This window comes from Siphateles boraxobius, unplaced genomic scaffold (assembly GCF_051911475.1).
Source record: "Siphateles boraxobius isolate OS27281-9 unplaced genomic scaffold, OSU_SipBor_1 86, whole genome shotgun sequence".
In the NCBI taxonomy this organism is placed as follows: Eukaryota; Metazoa; Chordata; class Actinopteri; order Cypriniformes; family Leuciscidae; genus Siphateles; species Siphateles boraxobius.
The window spans coordinates 1,728,372-1,737,317 of record NW_027509215.1 but is presented as its reverse complement, the minus strand read 5'-3'; positions in this window follow the sequence as shown (position 1 = coordinate 1,737,317).

Here is an 8,946-nt window from a genome sequence, read left to right as displayed (position 1 = left end):
CATAAATGAAGACAACTAATTGTCTCAGCGGTCAATGTTCTTTAAATGTATAAATATTTTATATTAAGATAAAAGAGCGGTGGGAGAGTAGTCTGAATTGGGTTCCAGCATTTTGTGCTGGTTCACACATTGAACTCATTGCGCCAGCCGCGAGTGTTTCCAAGTCCACGGGGATCGCATCAGTCGATTCGCTATTTTGCTTATACCAACGTCTTGTGCGTGAACACCGCGTTTTGACCCATTTTCCTGTGCACTCGCTCATCCGTTCAGATGATGTCCTGTGAGGACAGCGATTGGCTCCTGTCTCAGACCTTCCCCGAGGTTTATTGGACGAGTGATTAACACCCAGTTTGTAACCTCTACAGTGAACTTCCTACCGCTCCGGTCAATGATGCGTTTGCGAGATCCATATATTACCTCACCAGGTAGAAATACTTCTCAAATCTGGTTGGAGGAAGAAGAAAAAAACTGTGACGGATAAAATAATTTATGTAAAGAAATATGTCTAACATATAGACATATTTTTCTATGTTTTCCAATGTTTTCTAATTTAATGCCGTAATTCTGTCTAAAACAAACTCTTCCAAGTGAAATTGTCCAGTGTCGAGGTGGGTATATGTAAATGAGTTCCCTGTGATTGGTTCAAACACTACGATCTGCTGCTTAAGTGTTTTTTGAGCTAAGCATTTAATAAGTTGTATTTTGCTATTTTATTTATTAAACCCTCATGTTTTGTTGTGATTGTCTATGTTTTATATTCCTGTTAATGTGACTAAAACAGTACCATCTGCTCAATTATTCAATGACTTTCAGGAATCAAGGGAATCAAATTTGTGTCAGCATTTTTCTATTGACGTAGCCCACACAACATTTTTTGATAAAGTCAACTAATACGTTTAAAAAAAAAACACTGACTTTGTAATTTATTAGTCATGTGTAGGCTAAAGCTATAATATATTGCATTTGCAGTTTTTTCTGACGATACGGATCCTATAGCGAACTGTTGTGGGTTTAGCGCATTGTATTAAAAATGTATCCAACTTTTTTCAACAGTGTTTGCTTCAAGAACACTGTTGAAACTATTGTATGAAAAAAGAAATCAGTCTACGTGGGATAGTCTTTACTATATTTACAAAAAAGTCATAGGCCACCAAGTTCTGCATAGGGTCCACACCAGAGTTCTGGTACACCACAACGATAACAACACAGAAGAGCGATATCGTTGGAATCCCTTTCAGAGCGATTTTCCCCCAGTTGATGAACGATAAAAAGTAATTGACAGCCAATAAGAATCCAACCCAAATTTAAAGAACTCGAGCATTTGCAGACTGCAGCGTGCGCTTAATAAACAGGACGTTATGGTACATTGTTGTGGATGCCATCAATGCCGGTCCTCCCTATACGGAAAGTACCCAAGTTGAGTAGGGCCCCCGAACCACCAGGGGGCCCCCTTGATCTCAAGAATAAAATAGGCCTGTGTTTTAGTTAAAAAAAAATTATTTTGGCTTCCTCTGATTATGAAAACATGATGCAGTATTCCGCTCCTTTCCTTTAGCGGTGCGCTGCCTGTCACCATACTTAACATTCAAATCAGTCAAATCATGTAATCATGTGTAAAAGCGTATTGAGCTGCAAAAGAGACGCTGTTGAGATGGAGTGAAACACAGACAAGTACAGGCTACTTTGGCCTTCTGGCGTGTGCTTTAACAGAGAAATGCAGTTATGTCTTCAGTGAACAACATAAACAACTGGGAGAACAATTGAATGCTTTTCAGGTTATTAGGTCTGTGTATTTGTTGTTAAAGTGACAGCAGCCTAAATAAACCCGCGGCTCTCTGTCATTTAATGTTACTCAAACAACAAAAGAAAACCAGAGAATCATTCACTGCTCTTCACTGAATAACATTAGTAACTCAATAATAATCAATTTAATTAATACAGAGAAGGCTATGCAATATTTTCTTTTTCTTTTTTTACATTTGATTACTTTATTAATATCTCTAGTAGACTATTATTAGTAGTAGGCTAAATTGTTCATTTCCTGCATATATTTTTTTCGGTTTTATTTGTCCTATTGTTTTTAATTGTATTACTAAGCGTTTCGAATCACTGTTGTTGGTTAATAGTGAAACTGCTCTGAAAGAACAGATTAAGGGGTTGCGGGTCATTTTGGGGTTTGGGTCGAGAAGTCTATGCACTAGATGCCATTATCATTCGTTATCTTTATAGTTATTGTATGTGTGTATGGGCTTTAGTGCAGGAGCAGCAAACTGTTGCTATAATTTTGTCACTTTTGTGGTTTGAAAACACTAATGTAAACTACGCCTTGTATGAAAAAAGAATAGTTTACAAACAGTGTTATTTAGCCTACAAAAAGGACACACAATACCAGCATAAATGAAGACAACTAATTGTCTCAGCGGTCAATGTTCTTTAAATGTATAAATATTTTATATTAAGATAAAAGAGCGGTGGGAGAGTAGTCTGAATTGGGTTCCAGCATTTTGTGCTGGTTCACACATTGAACTCATTGCGCCAGCCGCAGGGTCCGTGTGATTGGTTCAAACACTACGATCCGATGCTTAAGTGTTTTTTGAGCTAAGCATTGTTGTAATTTGCAATTTTATTTATTTAACCTTCATGTTTTGTTGTGATTGTCTATGTTTTCTTTTCCTGTTATTCTTACTAAAACGGTATCATCTGCTCAATTATTCAATGACTTTCGGGAATCAAGGTTTTTAAGGGAATTTGTGTCAGCATTTTTCTATTGACATTAGTAGCCCATAACACATTTTTATATAAAGTCAACTAATACGTTTTTTTTAAAACACTTATTTCTAATTTATTAGTCATATGTAAAGCTATATAATATATTTAATTTGCATTTTTTTCTGATGATACGGATCCTATAGCGAACTCAGTCTAAGTGAGTCTTTACTATATTTACAAAAAAGTCATGAGCCACCAAGTTCTATATAGGGTCCACACCAGAGTTCTGGTACAATACAACGATATCAACACCGAAGAGCAATATCGCTGGAATCACTTTCAGAGCGATCCCTGAAAAAGTCATTGACAGCCAATGAGAATCCAACACAAATTTAAAGAAATCGAACAAGGGGGCCCCCGAACCACCAGGGGGGGCCCCTTGATCTCAAGAATAAAGCAGGCCTGTGTTTAGTTAATTTTTATTTTTTTGGCTTCCAACAATTATGAAACAAGATGCCGCATTTCGCTCTTTTCCTATTTCCTTTATTTGTGCTACGCGGCTGGTCCCATATGTAACATTCTAATCAGTTGAATAATTTTAGTGTTAAAAGTTGTATTGAGATCATTATACTACCTGAACAGGTAGAAATACTTTTCAATTGTGGTTGGAACTTGGTGGAGTAAAAATATTGTGACGAATAAAATAATTTATGTAAAGAACACAAACATTTAGACATATTGTTCTATATTTTTCAGTGTTTTCTAATTTAATGCCGTAATTCTGTCTAAAACAAAGTCAGCTATTCCAAGTGAAACTGTCGAGATGTCTATATGTAAATGAGTTCCCTGTTATTGGTCCAAACTCTATACATTCTTGTGCTTTTTAAGTCAAGCCAAGTCCCCTTCATTTATATAGCGCTTTTAACAATATAGTTTGTTTCAAATCAGCTTTACAGTGATAGGAAATTAAAGTAACAGAGATTGTTTTGGCTTTACAGCAGCTCTAGAATAAAGTAATTGTCTAGCTAAATTTAGTTTTGATTGATTCACTTCCATCGCAACGATCATTATTGATTAACTTAGGGTGCGCTAACATGACACTGTTCTAACAGAAAACCCTTAATGCGATCTGGTTGCTCATTTGCAAAAAGCGTAGCCACCTGAACAGGAATTATCCCGACAAAGTTTTATCTGTACAGAGGTAAAGGGAAGGGAGGGAGGCCTTCACAGTGGAGAGACTAGTTGACACTTCTGGACTGCATTGTCGTCGTGTCCAGGCGCAGGTGCTTCATCAGATCCGGATACGGCCTGGATCCGGCGGACTGCGCTAAACCTCGAGATAAACAGAGAGACTAATATTAGCGTAGACGTCAGGTACATCAGGATTTATGGGAAGTGTTCCCAGTTCCGACTGACCTAATCTATGCAGCCTAACATTGAATTATAGAAGTCTATAATGTGTTAAGTGTATGCTAGGTCAAAGAGATGTGTTTTTAGTCTAGATTTGAACTGACAGGGTGTGTCTGCTTCCCGGACAATGCTAGGAAGACTGTTCCAAAGTTTTGGTGCTAAATAGGAAAAGGATCTACCGCCAGCAGTCGATTTTGATATTCTAGGTACTATCAACTGGCCGGAATTTTGAGATCGCAGGAGACGTGACGGACTATAATGCGTTAAGAGCTCGCTCAAATACAGGGGAGCTAAACCATTTAGTGCTTTGTAAGTAATCAGCAATATTTTAAACTTTATACGATGTTTAATTGGGAGTCTCGTAGATTTTTTCCTAAACCTAACTACGTCTTATAATATTTATATTCTACCGCGTCTACAGTTGACGTTGGCAGAGTCTAACCCTATACCCTAGCACGTCTACACATCGACGTCAGCTGGGGGCTAATTCTATACTCTAGCGCAGGGGTTCTCAACTTTTTGGGACCCCGGACCCCTTAGAGCGGAGAGAAATTTCCAAGGACCCCCTCTCATAACAATAACTGTCTGTGATTAATATGCTTAAAACTATTTGTACTCTTAAATGCCATTGGAATTAATTGCATTGTAATTGTACGCCCCTGCCCCTTTTGTCTCAAAATGTATTGTGCCCTTTTCTGATAATTGTAAATAATAATAATAATTATTGTAAATATTATAATAAATGAAACACACACACACCTTTGCCACTAACAATAATAATACAAACAAATATTATATAAAAAACAATTTGGCGGAGAAGTGGTAGGCGGAGTTTCCTTTGCATCGCCTCATACGCATTTAACGTTTCTGGTACGCACTACGCAGCAGTTCGCGCGAGTCTCTTCAAACGAGCAGCAGGTAACGTTTAAGCTAATACGGAAAGTTATGTCAGTGTTGATATTATTTAGTGTAGTTGACCATATTAGGCTTTATGTTTCACGTTTACTTCCGTTTATTCAGTGCTTGTAACGGTAGCCGAAGCGCGCGCTGGTTTGTATACTATCTGACGTCACACAGTTAGTATGCAGAACGATAGAGATAGTCAGTCAGTCGGTCGGTCTGCAGTGTACGAGTGGCAGGTGCTACCGTTTGGTACAACATGTAGCCCCTGCTGTGCCACATTCGCCTTACAGCGCCACGTCTCTGATAACAGCCAGCCAGATGAAGAGGTGAGGTTCTCAGTTGAGAAATGCTTTTATGTAGATAACTGCCTCCAGAGTGTTCCCAATATTGCTGATGCGAGGCACCTAGTAGACAAGCTACGAGCCCTTCTTGCGTCTGCAGGCTTTGATCTGCGTCAGTGGGCAAGCAACGAACCAGGTGTAATAAGTCACCTACCACAAGAGAGCTGCTCTGCCAGTGTTGAGCTATGGCTGGCTCAGAACAAGACAGATACCCCAGAATCTACTCTAGGGCTAAGCTGGCTCTTCCACACGGATGTACTTGGCTACAAGCATCGCCATGTGGAGTACGGGGTTCCCACGATGCGTAATATCTATAAGGTGCTGGCGAGTCAGTACGACCCCTTGGGGTTCATCCTACCCTACACCACCAGGGCTAAGATAATTGTCCGACACCTTTGGGACAAACACAGGGGATGGGATGATCCATTACTACCGCAGGAGCTTCTGCAGCAGTGGAAAGACTGGGAAGAAGAATTACAAGTCTTATCTCAAGTCACCCTGCCCCGACCATACTTGTCGAAGGACGTGGACACCTCCGGTCTTCAGAGAGAGGTGCATGTATTTTGCGACGCCTCAGAAGAGGCTTATGGATCAGTGGCATACCTCCGGACCACTGACAGACACGGTGAAGTGTATCTGTCATTCCTGATGGCCCGTTCTAGAGTTGCTCCCAAGCGATTTCACTCTATGCCCCGATTAGAACTCTGTGCTACCCTTACGGGTGCACAGCTCTCGCAGGTGCTGAAGAGGGAGCTTACCATCCACATTGATCATACAATCCTTTGGTCAGATTCCACAACGGTGCTGACATGGCTGAGGTCTGAATCTTGCCGATTCAAGGTTTTTGTGGGCACCCGCGTGGCCGAGATACAGGAGCTGACTGACAGGCATGCCTGGAGATATGTTGATACCGCAAGAAACCCTGCTGATGACGTAACACGAGGGAAGAAGCTGAGAGAGCTTGTTCAGCCAAATAGATGGAGCCTGGGACCCGCCTTCCTCCTGACCAGTCCAGACTCATGGCCAGAGGACCCTGCTGTTGAACAAGCAGAAGATACCTCAGAGCTGCGCAAGTCTACTTTCTGTGGGGTCGCCGCAGTTGCATCAAGCCAGTCGACTTCAGACGTGAGTCAATACGGCTCGTGGAAGGAGCTGCTGGATGAGACAGTGCAGGAGCTGCATGGGGCGGCCAACTCTAATGATAAGCCCACAGCTGAAGACTACCGACAGGCTGAACAGTTAATACTTCAGAGGGCTCAGAGGGATAGTTTTCAACAAGAGTACAGCCTCCTGAAAGCTGGTAAACCAGTTCCCAGCAGCAGTCGACTCCGCACGCTGTCTCCAGAGCTGGATGAAAAGGGAGAGCTCATTCGTGTTGGAGGACGACTCCGTCGAGCAGAAGGCTTAGAACTGACCACTCTTCATCCAGTCATCTTAGACCCAGGTCATCGAGTGACTACGCTCTTGATCCAAGACTTCGATAACCGCCTACGCCACCCAGGCCCAGAGCGGGTGTTCGCTGAGCTTCGACGCTCCTTCTGGATCCTGCGAGGGCGTGAGGCTGTCCGGCGCTACCAGTATAGCTGCGCTGACTGTCGGCGATGGAGGGCAAGACCTGCAGTGCCGAAAATGGCAGACCTGCCATCAGCCCGTCTGCGCCTTTACAAGCCGGCTTTCTATTCTACAGGGATGGACTGCTTTGGGCCATTTGAGGTCAAAGTTGGCCGGCGCCGGGAGAAGAGATGGGGGATCATTTTCAAGTGCCTCACAACGAGGGCAGTGCACTTGGACCTCCTTACCTCTATTGATACGGATGCTTTTCTGATGTCCCTTCGTCGGTTTATTTCCCGTAGAGGAACACCTGCCGAGCTGTTTTCCGATCAAGGGACAAATTTCAAGCGAAGGTCTCACTGTAGAAAAGGCCCCAAAGTTATGTCAGTGTTGATATTATTTAGTGTAGTTGACCATATTAGGCTTTATGTTTCACGTTTACTTCCGTTTATTCAGTGCTTGTAACGGTAGCCGAAGCGCGCGCTGGTTTGTATACTATCTGACGTCACACAGTTAGTATGCAGTACGATAGAGATAGTCAGTCAGTCGGTCGGTCGGATTGTAGATGTGAGCTGCACCTTTCTTCAGAGTGTGCGTAAATGAGAAGAGTAAGTACATCTGTGATATTGTATTATTTGTGAAACTAGTTATTTCTGTTATTTGATGTGGATAAGAGTTAGGAGTTTAAGCAGTCGCTATGCGACCGTGGTGCTAATTATATCCCAGTTCATTCATTTCACGCTCGAGCTTCGACTCGTCTGATTTAGTACGTCGAGTTAACGATATGTAATATCGTGTTTAGATGTGTTCATACTTTCATATTTGTTGTTAGGATTGATCAGTACTTTGTGGTTGAGTAAATAAAGAAGTAAGTGGTGGTAAATATTGTTATTTGGATCGCTATCGAGGTTTCTCTGTCAAGGCTTTGCTAGCTCGAATGGAATATAGCATTCAGTACGGGGTTTTTTCATAATAAAACCATCCAGCTGTTTAGTTAGTTGAAGCTATAAAGTGGATTATCATAGATGACAGTAAGTGCTTTCTATGTGGGAATGTAACCTATGATAGAAAATCTGAGGATCCTTTATAATAAGTGTTTGAATCTTTACATTATGCTTACAGTATTAGAGTTTAAGAGATATACTGTATAGTTATATATACTGACTATTGTTTGCTTTGTTTAGTAATGTATATTAGTGCTTAGAGAGGAATGAGTGTATGCATATGTTTGATTTATTCATTTGTAATTTGTTTCTCTCTTTATAGAAACCACACTCATAATTACACTCACCCTCAAACTCACTCACACAAGAAAGAGGAATAAAGAAACAGAATCAGAACTATTTCTCCGCTCTTTATTTAACACTCTGGAACATTTGGCCTTAAGTGGTGTTCTGGCCGACACACCTGAGTGAACTTGGTGATAAACCCAGAACTAGCACCTAGACTGAGCGTCTACCCATTATCTTCACTACATTGATGGTCCTTCGAGCCGGATCACTGAGTTTACGTCAGAGATGGAACTACATCCAGAGTATGATGCTAGTGGTGCACGTCCCAAACGGCACATTCGCCCACCTGTGCGCTATGCAGATTATGAGGTCGATTATAGAGGCTACATCGGTCAGAGGTACAGAGAGGAATCAGAGAGTTCTCACCAGGAGGGAAATGCCAGGATGACATCCCTCACCTCCCCACCAGACTCTCCTCTTCGACGCCAGAGGCGGGATGCTATTCTTCAGGAGATGGACCTGGGCTATAGGGCTGAGAACCAACAGCACAGCCAGAAGAATCAGCTAGCCCCCCAGCGGTTTCCAGAGAGAGAGTTTAGGGAACAGCTACGAGATTACTCTACTCCCCTACCTCCAGCGCTGCACCCCATACATCCACAGCATGACAGCCGAGTTGAGTTACATGACATTCGTCATGAAAGACACCTCCTGCAGCAGTCACAGCGGCACATGGCATCAGACTTGGTCGAGCTTAGAGCGCTGCGAGCAGACATGAGACAGTTAGTAGATTCTGTTTGCAA